This window comes from Pezoporus wallicus, unplaced genomic scaffold (genome assembly GCF_028554395.1).
Source record: "Pezoporus wallicus isolate ANWC-B61680 ecotype Strahan unplaced genomic scaffold, APGP_CSIRO_Pwel_v1 contig_1876, whole genome shotgun sequence".
Classification (NCBI taxonomy): Eukaryota; Metazoa; Chordata; class Aves; order Psittaciformes; family Psittacidae; genus Pezoporus; species Pezoporus wallicus.
Genome location: NW_026638337.1, coordinates 2,769,243 through 2,785,949, shown reverse-complemented (window position 1 = coordinate 2,785,949; position 16,707 = coordinate 2,769,243).

Here is a 16,707-nt window from a genome sequence, read left to right as displayed (position 1 = left end):
TCCAGGATTACAGCAGCTGCTCTATGCTTCACCAAGAGAAGAAAGAGAATATCTCAGCTCTGTCCTGAGATGCATTAGCTCTATGAACCAGTAAATACATTTATATTTACTTGTTTGACAGTATGCATAGCCCAAACGCATAGACGTAACTAAAACAGTGATTAGCTGGAATTCACAGAAATTACACTATTTCAAAAACCTACAAAAGATGGAGAGAAAACCCAAAAGGGTTGGTTATGGAAGATAAGAAAGCACAAAATTTTCTTGGAAAGAAATTCCTTTACAGTTTTTCACCATCCACAAGCAACCTTGTATGACTCAGTAAAAGTATACTTTAATTTCGTATACTCACAGAGGGGCCAAAGGTCCTATTCCTACCAGCCCCATAGCAGAACTAGTAAAAATGAATACATGTGTGCTTAACTGCTTTACAACAGAGTCAGCCCATCTTAGCTTGAGCCCCCAAAGACAGGTGTTCCAGTGAGGTAATCAGGCAGACTTTTGACTATAGAGGATGAGAAGCTCTCGTATATCACAGGGTGAGGTAGGCACAATAACTTCCAGGTAGTGGATAATAATGGAGTAGTGTCTTTTGAATTGCACTTGCTATTTCTATCCTTGGCTGAAGGAAGTCCTGTTCTAGAAGCTTTCAAAAAGATTCTCCAAAAGAACCTAGGCAAAAATCCTTAGTTTGGGAACATCACTGAAGGATTCCATTACTTCTTTTACTTTGCCCCATTTACTGTAAAAACGAACAAACAGAAAAAAAGCCTCTCCAAAAGGTAAAACTTTTGAGTATGTAGGAATGTTAAATTACCATTCCATTTTACAAACCAACTAACTAAGCAAATGTTAAGTTAGGCTGCCCTAAACTGTTCATCTTCATTCAGAAAGGTGCGTGGGAGCCACACTGCCACCGCTGCACTGTGAGGGGCAGCACTGAGGCGCTGTTCTTAATGACTCTGTCAACCAAGTAACCTCTTAGAGTTTGGAGGTCCTCAAATTTGAGTAAAAAAACAAGATATTTAATTATAAATGTAAATATTTTTGAAATCAAGAATGCATGACCTTTTTTGCAAAACTGAAACCTAAACCTAGAACTCTGTAACAGTGATAAAAATTGTAACACCATTAGTAGCTAACACCCAACAGCTCTCTTTATTATTCCCATATTCGCATCTGTATGGTGAGGCATGTTGCTACAAATAATATGGTTGGCTGGAAGCTTCATAGGTTGACCAGTTTTCTTGTTCTAATTCATCATATGGCTGCCGCCTGTTAAATGGGTAGGGAGTTAAGTTCATAGAATTATAGAGTAATAGAATAGTTAGGGTTGGAAAGGACCTTAAGACCATCTAGTTCTCACCCCCGTGCCGTGGGCAGGGACACCTCACAATAAACCATGTCACCCAAGGCTCTGTCCAACCTGGCCTTGAGCACCGCCAGGGATGGAGCATTCACAACTCCCCTGGGCAACCCATTCCAGTGCCTCATCACTGTCACAGTAAAGAACTTCTTCCTTATATCCAACCTAAAAATCCCCTGTTTAAGTTTTAACCCGTTACCCCTTGTCCTATCACTACAGTTCCTACTGAAGAGTCCATCCCCAGCATCCTTATAGGCCCCCTTCAGACACTAGAAGGCTGCTATGAGGTCTCCACGCAGCATTCTCTTCTCCAGGCTGAACAGCCCCAACTTTCTTAGCCTATCTTCATATGGGAGGTGCTCCAGTCCCCTGATCATCCTCGTGGCTCTCCTCTGGACTTGTTGCAACAGTTCCATGTCTTTTTTATCTTGAGGACACCAGAATTGCACACAATACTCCAAGTGAGGTCTCACGAGAGCAGAGTAGAGGGGTAGGATCACCTCCTTTGACCTGCTGGTCATGCTCCTTTTGATGCAGCCCAGGATATGGTTGGCTTTCTGGGCTGTAAGTGCATACTGAAGCTGGCTAATGTTCAGTTTTTCATCGACCAACACCCCCAAGTCCTTCTCCACAGGGCTGCTCTCAATCTCTTCTCTGCCTAGCCTGTAGCTGTGCCTGGGATTGCTCCAACCCAGGTGTAGGATCTTGCACTTGGCATGGTTAAACTTCATCAGGTTGGCATCAGCCCACCTCACAAGCATGTCAAGGTCCCTCTGGATGGCATTCCTTCCCTCCAGCGTATCAACCGAACCACACAGCTTGGTGTCATCGGCAAACTTGCTGAGGGAGCACTCAATCCCACCGTCCATGTCAGCGACAAAGATGTTGAACAAGACTGGTCCCAACACCGATCCCTGAGGGACACCACTTGTTACCAGTCTCCAGCTGGACATCAAGCCATTGACCACAACTCTTTGTGTGCGGCCATGCAGCCAGTTCTTTATCCACCGAGTGGTCCATCTATCAAATTGATGTCTCTCCAATTTAGAGACAAGGATGTCATGTGGGACAGTGTCGAACGCTTTACACAAGTCTAGGTAGATGACATCAACTGCTCTACCCCTCTCCATCAGTTCTGTAGCCCCATCATAGAAGGTCACCAAATTGGTCAGGCAGGATTTCCCCTTAGTGAAGCCATGCTGGCTGTCACTAAGCATCTTGTTGATTTTCATGTGCCTTCACATGCCTTCCAGGAGAATCTGCTCCAAGATTTTGCCAGGCACAGAGGTGAGACTGACTGGTCTGTAATTCCCTGGGTCATCCATTTTCCCCTTCTTGAAAATGGGGGTTATATTTCCCTTTTTCCAGTTGTAGGGAACTTCACCTGACTGCCATGATCCTTCAAATATGGACAGTGGCTTAGCAACTTCATTCACCAGCTCCCACAGGACCAGTGGATGGATTTCATCAGGTCCCATGGACTTGTGTACATTCAGTTTCTTTATATGGTCTCAAACCAGATCCTCTCCTACAGTGGACCCAAGGTCTTCATTCTCACAGTCCCTGAGTCTGCCTTCCAAGACTTTGGTGGTGTGGTCAGAGCATTTGCCAGTGAGAACTGAGGCAAAGAAGTCATTAAGAACCTCAGCCTTCTCCAAATCCAGGGTAGCCAGTTCTCCCAAGAGCTTCCTGAGGGGGCCTACATTCTCCCTAGTCTGTCTTTTATTCGCTACGTACCTATAGAATCCCTTCCTGTTATCCTTAACATCCCTAGCCATGTTTAATTCTAACTTGGCCTTAGCTTTCCTAACCTGGTCCCTAGCTTCCTGGTCAACATCCCTGTATTCTTCCCAGGCCACCTGTCCTTGCTTCCACCTTTTAGAAGCCTCTTTTTTCCTCTGAAGTTTCCTCTGCAAAGTTATAATTGCTTTCCTGTTGGTAGGTATATTAATTTGTATAACAACTTACCAACTTTTAAAAATCTGAAAATAACTTTGTAACTTTGAGATCCAGTGTTAAATTTACTTAAAATTTGTCAATGACTTGTTCATCTTTATGGTGGAACAGATGGACCAATAGCACAACCGCATAAACTTCCTTTTTCTAGAAAAGTAGGATAGCAACATATGGTTTTATATGTTTCTTATCCATTCTATACTTCATACTACTGTTCATAGGAGACTCTATGATTTACGTATATACCCACATGCTGTGGTAATTTAGTACATGTGTATGGCTGGTCTATATACAACTATCAATGCATTCCTCTACACTGAACTTCTGATAATGTTGTAATCAAGAGTTTGTTCAGAAGCTGTATTTGTGAAATCCTTCAGTATGTAACTTCCAGTTTAGGACTTGAGCTGTCTGACTGTCATTTCCTCTGCTGAAATTACATAATATGCTATGTATTGTACAGGAAAAAACTCTTATTAAAAGAAGGTAAACTCCCAACATTAGGTTTAATAAAAGAGATTTTCTTTAGGTCTTAAGCTCATATTTGGTTTTACAAAATCACCTTCTCTTTATTTTTATAAGCTGGAACACTGTTAAGAAGTAGCTGTCTTCTCTAGTCAAAAGTGTTTGTTTTTGATAAGCAAACTTTCATTGAGGTGAGCTATTCATCAGCTCATGTGAATGTTGTTCTAGCACTGGCATTCTGAAAGAACACTGTTCCAGTACCTCACCACCCTCACTGTGAAGAGCTTCTTCTTAATATCTAATCTAAATCTGCCCTCTTTCAGTTTAATGTTTATCTTATCTCCTTGATATTGACATATTCAATACAAAGACTGAATTTGTCAGTAACGAAGTCATTCAATGAAGTGTCTAGTTGCATCCCAGTCCAGTAAAGTGTTCTGCACGTGTGTTAGAAAATCATAATATTTACATGATTATAACCATTTTTCAGTTCAGCTTGCAACATCAGTCATTGACACAGGCCCAGACTAGGTGTGGCAGGAGATGCTATGAGTGGAAGGATGCTATGCACTCCTTTATCCTCCACAAAGACTGATGCCAGGATCTGATCTGTACCTTTCACAACACTTCCTCCCCACTGAAATGAAAGCAATGCCTTTGCTCCCAGACTACACCTTTGCCTCACCTGTAATAGGTGACGAGGTTTCTTTTATGGTATTCTTCAAATTTTCTCAGCGTCCATTCTCCTTAAATGCCAGAAGATCGTCTCAAATATAATTTCAAAAATCAAAGAAAAAGACATGTACTCATGTTCCTATGCTTGTAACAGACAGAGGAGGGAGAAGATAAAATCAACAAGTTTTAGCTCAGTTTTTATTTCAGTTGGAAAATAAATTGTAGCAATACTACTTTATTTTGGGGATAAAAATAAATTATGTTGTAATTCTGCAGAGAAATCTTGAAAAAACATGTTTTAGAAGACAGACTCTTGGCTACAAATAAGGTAACTAAAGTGAGTAGGGACTGCTTTGTACAGGTATATATTTACACTAAATTTTAGCAAAAAAAAAAAAAAATGGAGTGAAATGATGTAAATCAGGGTGGAGCCATCTTTGAGAGAGACAATTTTATCTGCCACTGTGGCATTAAACCACTGCTTGCTTTACCATGTCCATATGAGGACTCCTGTTGTTTTTAATTAGACTATTCCCCTGAGGAAGGATAATGTGATTTGTTCCTGTGCCAGGCTCAGGAAGTGCTGTTAGCCCCTTTCTCATGATAACCAGTATTTCTTGTAAGTTTAAAATAAAAAGCTAGGAAACAGAAACTGAAAGGCCATCACATCATCTAAACTTACCTTACTGTGCATATATATTGCACCGAGTAGTTCCATTCATTGTTTTTAAACTTCCATGTGACAAGGTGCATGAAAGCAGAAGTCAAAACCATGAAGTTAGATTTTTCTTGCTACTGTAACTGTAAATGATTTTACCTGTTTTTTCTAGAATGCCTTTTCTTTAGTCTTGAAAGACAAAAATGTGAAATAAACTAACAAAAACCAAACCTTTGTATGTATTTCCAGAGGCAAGTTTTGTTATACCCTGTGCAATTGCAGAAACACTGTAACAGGCCTTCCAAGTGAGGTTATAAACATTTCACTCACAGTGAATCAGGTGAAGCCAGTATAACTTCACTAAGTTGTTCTGAATTTTATTGCAAAAAGTTATCCAGGTAATTCGGGTGTGATTTTAAGAAAGATGTAGTTAATATCTGTATGACATTTATATTATTCAAACTTAAATTACTTTCTCCTCTTTTGCACTCTGAGCAGTAAAAATGAAGTAGACATTGCATTTGTTCTCATGGTTGTAAATACTACTGGGAAGAATTAAGTAAATATAAACCTTTAGAGTAAAAAGAGGTTTGAGAAGTTGCTAAACAGTAACCAGATACACTTAAAATAGAAGTGGATATATAAAATATTTATATTATTTTATATATATATATAAAATAATTTCTGACATGAAAATATGTATTCAGTTTGTCTTTTTTAAAAAAAATTTGTACTTAACTTTCATTATGGTATAATCATAGATGTAAATAGCAGGATTCATGAAATTACAGAAAACATGCAGAACAATTTGTTATACTAATGTATAGCTGTTATGCTCTTGGCTTTGAAAGGGTTTATTCTGTGATTGAGTCACAAAGCTTGCTTTAAAACCACAAGTTTGAGCTGCTTAATCAGTTCAGCCATTTATCCTCATCTTTTTTATTTTTATGAACTGAAATATGAGAGCCTTTTCAGTGCTGAAATTAATACAGTCACTTTTAATATTGAATTTATTATAACGTAAATTATTATGAAGGTTAGTGATTAATATTGATCTCTTTTTTGGTTCTCTCCTTAACTTCTTGTTTCATTGTTCCTGGTACCTCATCTCCTTGATCTGTAGATGCTTCAGTCTATGTTGTTGGCTCTTGCACAATGCAATGGGAATTTGGTAACATGAGGACCCATAAAGATCTATTTTCTAGACACCAGTAAAGATCATAAGAAAAATCATGTTATTCTCTCCCTGTATTCCCTACTCTCTGTTAAGTGCTCCATTTGCGTAGAGTATGCCAAGCTGCCAACTAACTTTAATTATCCTCCAGCATTCATTACAGTGTGGCCAATTCACAAAGAAATCACTCTATACTACCATTGTTAGTCCAAGATGCTTTTTACAACTAGATCTCCATGTGCTGGTTTTAGAAAAAAATATTCTGAATTATAAATTCAAAATTCTAATTAGGGTTAAAAGCATGTAGCTCTTACAGAATTAATTGAGGTGTCCTTAAAATGATACAAGAAACAAGCATTGTTTTAAGTTCCACATGTATAAGTGAAATTATTTTTACTTCTGAGATTTTTCTTGTAGCAGGTTTCTAGGCAATAACTAATGATGTACATTAACTTCTGTTGGAAACATTCTCTGCAATAATACAACAAACTAATAATTATTATTATACTTGTCTACCTTTAAGAAAAAGACCTAATTCATTGGAAAATTATGTTTATTTTGTATACTTCTGCGTGTTTATACTTCAGCTACTTGGAACCAAATAAATGCTGAGACAGAAAGGATGCTGGTCACACACTTTGTCTATGTACCACAGTATGACCATGTCCTGGGTTCAGCAGTCGCAGTCATGTTTCTCCTTTGTGGTAGCTGGTGCAGTGCTGTGTTTTGACTTCCAGCCTGGGAACAATATTGGTGAAACCGATGTTTTCGGTTGTTGCTAAGTGATGTTTACCCTGACCAAGGACTTTGTGAGGCTCATGCTCTGCCGGGGAGGAGGGGAGGCTGTGGGGAAGCAGAGACAGGGCGCCTGGCCCAGGCTGGCCAAGGAGGTATTCCATACCACAGCACGTCATGGCCGGGGTGGGGGGTAACTGGGAGTTACCCGGAAGCACATGGGCTTCCGGGTGGGACTCGTTTCTTGGCCGGTGGTATCATATTCTCTTCCCTTGTTATTTTCTCTTATCATTGTTGTAGTTGGTGGTAGTGGTGGTGATTTGTGTTGTACATTGGTTGCTGGACTGTTCTTGTCTCAACCCGTAGGAGTTGCACCCTTTCGATCCTCCTCCCCGTTCCTCCGGGAGCAGGGAAGGGGAGAGACCTGGGGGGGGGGGGGGCTCGATTGTTGTCAGCCCGGCACCACTCACTGGGAGTGAGTGAACAAGTTGCCTGACTGGGTTTAAACCACGACAGACCAATAGCAGGAGACAAGAAGCATTTGCTCAAAAAGATACCATCAATTTATAACTTTAAGGACTTAATATTTATAGTACACCAAGGAACAGAAATCAGTTGAAGGTTTAAAATTGATAAGCTAGTTTATGTCTACAAAGTATCCTTAACTTAAAAAGTACATGGAACTGTTGCAACAAGTCCAGAGGAGAGCCACGAGGATGATCAGGGGACTGGAGTACCTCCCGTATGAAGACAGGCTGAGAAAGTTGGGGCTGTTCAGCCTGGAGAAGAGAAGGCTGTGTGGAGACCTCATAGCAGCCTTCCAGCATCTGAAGGGGGGCTATAAAGATGCTGGGGAGTACATTAGGGACTGTAGTGATAGGACAAAGCGTAGTGGGTTAAAACTTAAACAGGGGAAGTTTAGATTGGATGTAAGGAAGAAGTTCTTTACTGTGAGGGTGGTGAGACACTGGAATGGGTTGCCCAGGGAAATTGTGAATGCTCCATCCCTGGCGGTGTTCAAGGCCAGGTTGGACAGAGCCTTGGGTGGCATGGTTTATTGTGAGGTGTCCCTGCCCACGGCAGGGGGGTTGGAACTAGATGATCTTAAGGTCCTTTCCAATCCTAACTATTCTATGATTCTATGATTCTAAGTGTGTGTTTGACAACCCAATTTTATTATCAGGAAACACTCAACAGTTTATTGAAATATTGATATTATCAGCAGGAACCTACAGTAACTATGAGTATTATTTGACAGTATTTCTGTTCTAATCAGCATTCGTTTTCCTCTTCTACTCAGCACTTGTCAGCCTACACTCAGAGTACTGTATCCAGTTCTAGTCCCCATAATTCAGGAAAGACATGAAGAGACTTCAGAGGGTCCAAAGAAAGGCCACAAAGATGATCAAAGGGATGGAGAATCTGCCCTATGAGGAAATGTTGAAGGAGTTAGGTCTTTGTGGAGAAGACTCAGGGCCAAGCTCATCACAGTGTTTCCAGTACTGAAAGGACAGCTACAAAGAGGATGGAGACTCACTCTTCAGAAGGAGTCACGTGGAGAAGACCAAGGAGCAGGGGTACAAGTTGCCCTGGGACAGTCAACACAAGAGATTAATTTTTTAAAGTGAGAACAATCATTCATTAGAACAGCTTCCCTAGGGACATGGCAGAGTCCCCATCTCTGGAGGTTTTCAAGATGTCATTGGGCATGGTGGTAGATAAGCGCATCTAGGCTCCCTTTCCTACAAAAGTTGGGACTAGATGATCTTTGAAGGTCCCTTTCAGCCTGGGCTGTTCTATGGTTCTATGATTCTATGGTTCTATGATTATCTTCCTAAATTATATATTTAGCTGTTATACCTGTAACATTAGAAATAGTTAAAAAAAACACAACAACCAAAGACCTAATAAACATATTCATTATACTCCTGCAAACCAACTGACTTCAAAGTTCAATGAGTAAAAATAGTTACAGGATTTCTCCAAAGGGCTTTATGTAGTTGCTTTTTGCTGGCACTAAAATGAAAAGAATTTGTTATTCGGGGTAGTTCTTTTGTTTTCTGACATCACCTCCCCCCCCCCCCCCCCGAAAAAAAAAACACAACATAATTTATCATCAAGAAAGAACTATGATACACTTCTTCCTTGAGTTCCAAGTATTATTTATTTCCCTTGCTTTGTGATTAACTTTCAGGATATTTTACTGATATTGGCTTAATCACTTCAATCTATGAATGTAGAAAAAGGGTCCTGGCACACATCAGGGAAAAGGATGTATTTCTGGCTGTTTACAGTTGCCCCAATTAAGTCAAAATTAACCTGTCATTAGAAGTCCAATCGGGTTTATGTTTATGATCATGACCTTTAGCTAATTGCCCTGTATCTTTCCTGTAGTAGTGCTTAAAACTGGGCTGGCTACTACAGTTGAGGCTTTACAGTACTGTGTAGTGGGAAGATTATTACTCATGTCTTGCAGGCTACACCTTTTAAAGAAAAAATGCCAGTGTAGTTTGCTTTTATTCCTGCAACATGACACCGTTGACTGTTACTCAGCCTATGATCCTTTGTTGCCCCTGGATCCTGTTCTGCAGAAGTACAAACAACCTGAATGAGCCACATCCTGTATTTGCAATTTAGTATGCCTTCTGAAAGTAATGCCTCACACTTAGTCTGTTCAATAGCATCCTGTTTTCCTCAGATCATTCCTACAGTTTGTCAGGATCATTTTGAATTCTAATCTTGTCTTCCAGTGTGCACACAGTTGCTTCCAGCCTAGAGTTGTTTGCAGATTTAATAAGCACACACTCTATTCCATCATCCAGATCATTAATGACATTATTATATAGCATCAAACCTTGGTCACCCCTGCAGAAGCCCACATGGCACTGTTTTCCATGTGGACAGTAAGCCATCTATATCTATTCTTCATTATAAAGAACTGTATATTTACGTTCATTATAACCTTATAATAAAAGTTACATACAATGATTCCAAGTCTTGCTTTCAAAATATGTTCTAAGACAATCCTAAAAGCTGAGCTGACAATAGGATGCATGACAAAGTAATTTAGGCTGGTAGGGTTCTTGGAAGGTGACCTGATCTAATTCTCCTTTCTTCAGACCCCCAACTCACAACACTGTGAGGCCTTAAACAAGGTCAGCTTTGAAGTTAGATCCAATATTGAATTTGGGTTGCAGAGGAACCTTGAGCAGTCAAGTTTTGACTATCTCTAGATATTCACATCTCCAGAGTTCAATATTTTACAGCCTGTCTTGGAATCTTCTTCCAATATTTGTCCATACCCATGATGACTTTTTGCCCTTGTAATTATCAGGAATTTGCTCATCTGCAACTTCTGTTCATTGCCTCTGATATTTTCACTGTGCATATCCAAGAATTCTGGCTCCATGTACTCTATTTCCAACTATTGCATGGTTGAAGACAGCAGTTAGCTGTCATCCAGCCTTCTTTTATTCAAAATGAACAAGCCCAATGCTCTCATTCTCTGACCATCTTGATGGCCTGTGCCAGACTCTGCCAGTTTGTCAATGTCTTTCTTATACTGGAGAGTCCCACACTTGGCACTATTCTCCGAATGCAGTCTCGTAAGTGCCAGCTAGAAGAGAATAAGCAATTCAGCTAACCCACTGGCTATGTTCTTACTAATGCAACCTGATTTGTGTTTAAGCTTGCATTGCTGCAGAAACACGCTAGTTATTGATGCTTATCTTCTTGTCCTTTAGGCAACCCTAGGTCCTTTTCTGTGGATCTGCTTTCCAAATAGTCAGCCTGTGCCATTACAATATTCTATCCCACATTCAGGATTTTGCATTTGCGTTTGCTGAATTTCATGAGACGTTTTCAGGTTCCTGAGCACATTCTCCCCCTTCTAGTATTTTAGTTGGCTGAGCTAAGGACTGTAGCTGTCTCAGTCCAAGGTCAGCCCTTCACTGGTGAAAGCTGTTGCAAAGCAAGATAGAAGTGGGGGCATGCCCCTCCATTCCCTTGGAAACTGCTTTTAAGCTGGGGCTGTACTGCAGGCCCCTGCCTGTGCTACACTGCAATTGTGTAGCATCTACAGCTGAGACTGATCTTGTGCCTGCTTGATCCTGACCCTGGTCCAGAACCTCCAATTTGGCTTTGCACCTCATCAATGCAGCACTGGACCTGTCTTGTTACTGTAGACTTTTAAGGCGATCACTGAATCAGAGCTGGAGCTGTTCATTGTGTCCAGACCTGATCCTGACCCGGATTTAATGACTCAACATTCTGGTTCCTTGTTAATGAGGTCTGCCTCTGCCTGCCTTGCTGCCAGTTAATTTTCTTTGCAGGGGAGACAGCCCCTTCTGCTCCCTGGCAGGTTCCTGCCATCCAGTTTCTCTCTTTGTTAAGATCCCTCCAAATGGCAGCCCAGCCCTCTACCTTATCAACTGTTTCTGTCAGTGGTACTATTCACAAAACTGAGAATGCACTTCATCCTGTTATTGTCTTTATTAAAGACACTGAAAAGTATTTAACCATCTTGATGGCCTGTGCCAGACAGAGGGCCCTGAGAACATTCTCTCTCCTGGAGGTCTGGCACCCTGGGCTCAGTGCCAATTTGAGGATATTGCAGCTGAGGACCACTCCCCTTCCTCTGGTGGCCTTGGACAGTGTGGTCCCAGGAAAGCCTCAGCAAAGGATGACTCCTTCCTCTTAGGAAGAGTTGCTTTAAGCTGCAGCTCAACTGTTTGCCTGTCACCTGAACTACAGCTCCCACTGTCCTGCAGCCACACCTGTGCCTGGTCATGGGCCCTGCTGATACAGGCTCAGACCCTAACCCTGATTTCCTAGATTGAACTCAGCTGTGCTTTACCACTATGGACTTTCCTTGCGATCACTGGACAATGTCTCACCCTGACTACCTCAGCTAGACCCCACTTGCCTCATTTAGGTACTGTGGGACAGGGTCTTTACCACCAAGGCCCTTGCCCTGCTGCCTGTGTTGTTGCACTCAGCTTCTTGCTCCCCATCCCTTGTGGAGCAGGGGACTTCCCTGCTTCCTTATAATCACCCCAAGTATCCACCCTTGAGGACTGATTATTCCACTAATGATCAGCTAGCAGGTGGACTTTGAGCTGCTGACTAGTGCCAGCTCTGCACATACCTTGTAGTGGTAGTACCTAGTACCTCTGGCTCCTGTCTAGCAAGATGCTATGGGTGGTTTTATCTAAAACTTTGCTAAAGCCAAGATAAAGAGCATTCACAGTTCTCCTCTTATCCACAGAAGGCAATCAGGTCAAGCATGTCTTCCTCTGATAAATCCACACTGACTGTTCCTAATCATCTCCTTCGTGTGCTGGACAATGATTTCCAGGAGGACTTGCTCCACCATGTTTCTGGGGACTGGTATGAAGATGACTCTCCTGGTGTACAATCCTCTTTTTCAACCTTCTTGAAGATGATTGTGACATTTATGTTTTTCAAGTCATCAGGAATTTCTCCTGATCCTCATAACCTATTGTGCTGGTTTTGGCTGGGATCAAGTTAATTTCCTTCATAGTAGCTGGTATGGGGCTATGTTTTGGATTCGTGTTGGAAACAGTGCTGATAACAAAGGGATATTTTAGTTGTTGCTGAGCAGTGCTTACACAGAGCCAAGCCCTTTTCTGCTCTTCACATCACCCCACCAACGAGTGAGCTGGGGATGCACAAGTAGTTGGAGGGGACGCAGCCAGGACACCTGACCCCAACTGACAAAAGGGATATCCCAGACTGTATGGCATCATGCTCAGCATGTAAAGCAGGAGGGAGAAGAAGGAAGGTGGGGATGTTATGGTGTTTTGTCTTCTCAAGTAACTGTTACTTGTGGTGGAGCCCTGCTGTCCTGGGGGATGGCTGAACACCTGCCTGCCAATGGGAATCAGTAAATTAATTCCTTGTTTTGTTTTGCTTGTGAGCAGTTTTTGCTTTACCTGTTGAACTGCTTTTATCTCAATCTACAAGTTTTCTTCTACTCTCTCCATTTTCTCCCACATCTCACCAGGGGGGAAAGTGAGTGAGCAGCTTAGTTGCCATTTGTGGTTAAACCATGACACTTTTTGAAGATGGTATCAAGCAGCTCTGTAATGTTGGCCAATTCCCTTCTCAGTACTGGATGTATTTATATGTCCAGCTTGCTTAAATTATCATCAGCTCACTCTTCCTCTACCATGGATAGCACTTGGCTCCTGGAGACCCTGCCTTTAGACCCAGGGACCTGGGAGGGACCAGAGGCTGGGAGCAGATCTGGCCAATAATGACTGAGGCATAGAAAGCACTGAGTACTTCAGCATTTCTATATCCTTTATCCCTAGTTCCTCAACTTCTTCAGCAAGAAGTCCACATTTTTCTTTCTCTTCCTTTTGTTTTACCTATAAAAGCTCTTGTGACCTTTCAGACCCGTTGCCAATTTAAATCCCTACCGAGCTTTTGCTTTCTCAATTCTTTCCCTGCACATTAGACCAGTAATCCTCCTTGATAGCTTGTCCCTACTTTAAATAGCCTGTCCCTCCTTCCACCTTCTGTACACTTGCTATTTTGCATTTGAGATCAATCAGAGGTTCCCCATTAAGTCAGACTGACCTTCTGCTATATCTGCTTAAGTTCCAGTACACCAGGATGGAGACATTCTTGCATTTTGAGGAAGATATGCTTGAAGATTAATCAGCTTTCCTGCCTCCTTTGCTCATTAGAGCAGCCTGTGATAGGTGCCTGCCAAGCAAATGCCTGAAAAAGCCAAAATCTGCTCTGAGATCAAACATCATTATTCTGCTACTTGCCTTTATTAATTCAGTCAGAATCTTAAATTCCTATCGTCACGTGGTCACTGCAGCCAAAACCTCCTTTGATAGTTGTATCACCAACTGTTTTTTCTTTACTTGTTAGTAGAAGACTCAGATGACCTTTGTAGTTTATCGCATATGTCACATGTGTCAAAGGTCTGTCTTCAGTGGACTCCAGAAAACTCTTGGATTGCTTACAATCCACCATGCTGCTCTTCCAGCAGATATTAAAGTGGTTAAAGACCCCCACATGGGAATCTGGGCCTGCAATTTTGAGGCTTCTTTCTGTTGTTCAAAGAAAGGTTTGTCTGCCTCCTATTTTTGTTGAGGCAGTCTGCAATAGATGCTTTTCACAGCTTTCTATGTTAACTTCCCCTATGATCCTGTTAGATGAGATTTGGTTTGTTTGTCACTTTTTCCATACCAGTGCTCTGTGCATTCAAGACTTTTCTCTGTGTTGTAGAACACGCCTCCTCCTTGTCTCACGGTCTGTGGTTCCTAAATAATATGCATCCTTCCACAGCACTGCTCCAGCTATATGAGCTATCTTGCTACACCCCTATGATTCCAGTGAGGTCATAAGTCTTTGGCCATAGCTGTGTGACTGTATATGGACTTATAATTCCTTTTCATTTCCAGTTCCAAGTTGAAAAGTTTCCCATTCCACTGAATATGTAGTTGTGCTGCTTTCTCAGGGGAATAGTGAACCTGCCCTGTTATACTGTCCAACAGCCCCTTCTCTGTCCTCCTTTCTTTGCCTACTCCAAATTTTGGGCTTTGTCCCCTGACAAGTGTAGTCTAAAGTTGTCCTCATGAGTTGAGCCTGTTGACAAAGGTGCCACATTTTGACTGATAGATGCTATCTCCCTGTAGTTGTCTTCATTCCTCGAAGACAGTGCTATGGTCATAGAAACCAGAACACTGCTTACAAAATCAGCTATTCAGCCAGCCGCTGATCCATAGCGTATTTCTACTCCTACCCTAGCCTATATGGGCTCCCATGTTCTTCCACTTCAGTCACAGAACCCTGGAATCTCTTTTGACAATGTTGGTGCTCACAAGGATGATAGATATTATGGTCTGAGGGCTGGGCAAGCCTTGGCAATCTTTTTACAACATCTTAGATCCAAGCCCCTGCAAACAAACCTCCAAGTATGGCAAGCTTTATCAGCTGCTTGGTACCTCTGTCACCTGCAGAAAGCAGGTTACCACTGCAGCATCTTAGTGCCTCTCAATCTCAGATTTTTAATATATGGATCATTTGGAACCCCTGATGGAACTTGTTCTTTTTACCCTGTTGCAAGTGTCCCTTGGTTGCATGTGTGTAGTAATAGAAGGATCCCTCTTTCTGTTGGTGGAAGTGACAAGTGTTTCCAGCCACCAATCACTCAAATGTAGCTTCTTGCTGACCTCTGATAAATCTTCAAGAACTTGTAGATTTCCTCCCATTTACTCCCTCCAGCACTGTGCCTGTTCAACTTCCTTGGCATTTTCACTTGGTGGCTCAATGATTTGAGCAGACCCTCATATGGATGAATACACCATCACTTCAAGAAGTCTTGGGGAGAAGCAGCAGGCTCTCTCTGCAGCCTGAGACCTGCATGGTTAAGTCCTCTTTTAAGAGCTTCATCTCAGTGATGACTTCTGTGCCAGGAGCAGTCAGTCTGGCTGCTGCTGGGGAGCTGCTGCTGTTGTTGTGACATGCCAACATAGAGAGCTGTGCTGACTCTTTGTCCTGGGTTCAGCAGTAGCAGTCATGTTTTTCCTTTGTGGTGGCTGGTGCAGTGCTGTGTTTTGACTTCCAGCCTGGGAACAGTGTTGGTGAAGCCGATGTTTTCAGTTGTTGCTAAGTGATGTTTACCCTGACCAAGGACTTTGTGAGGCTCATGCTCTGCCAGGGAGGAGGGGAAGCTGTGAGGAAGCAGAGACGGGGCGCCTGACCCGGGCTAGCCAGGGAGGTATTCCATACCACAGCACATCATGCCCGGGGTGGGGGGTAACTGGGAGTTACCCAGAAGGACACAGGCTTCCGGGTGGGACTCGTTTTCTTGGCCGGTGGTATCGTATTCTCTTCCCTTGTTATTTTCCCTTATCATTGTTGTAGTTGATAGTAGCGGTGGTGATTTGTGTTGTACATTGGTTGCTGGACTGTTCTTGTCTCAACCCATAGGAGTTGCACTCTCTCGATCCTCCTCCCTGTTCCTCCGGGAGCGGGGAAGGGGTGAGCCCCAGTGCGGGGGGGGGGACACGACACGGCCCTCGATTGTTGTCAGCTCGGCACCACTCACTGGGAGAGAGTGAACAAGTTACCTGACTGGGTTTAAAGCACGACAGTTCTTTTTAGCGCCCAACATGGGGCACGAGGGGTTGAGATAAGAACAGATCTGACTGGATTGATAGTCACTCATCACAATGCTGATTTATTGGCTCTCAAGGTTGTTCCTCTTGATCTCACAGTTTCAGTATATCATATCTTACGTCCATCCGGTATTTGCTGTATTAGTGTTTTTCAAGTGTGGGGCTTGGGCTAAGGTTTTTGTCCCATTGTACTTTATGGTAATGACTTGTAATACAATAGAATCATTGATCATGAAACTGATCTGGCTTATGTTCCCAGTGTGGTCACCACCTTTATACTTTGGGAGGTATATGATGGAGGTGCTTAGCAATTACACATCTTTTTTCTCCTTCTCAGGTGCTCAACCTGTGAAGGAGACATCCTTTTACCCTCCCAGTCGTCCCCCCAGACCATTTACATTTGAGAGTTTTGAATTTTTTGAATGGCCTTTTAACGCTGTTGAGACTTGTTTGCTGATGGTGATGGGAATCACCATGCTAGCACGCATACAGAGTGTGTTTTGCCCACGACTGATTT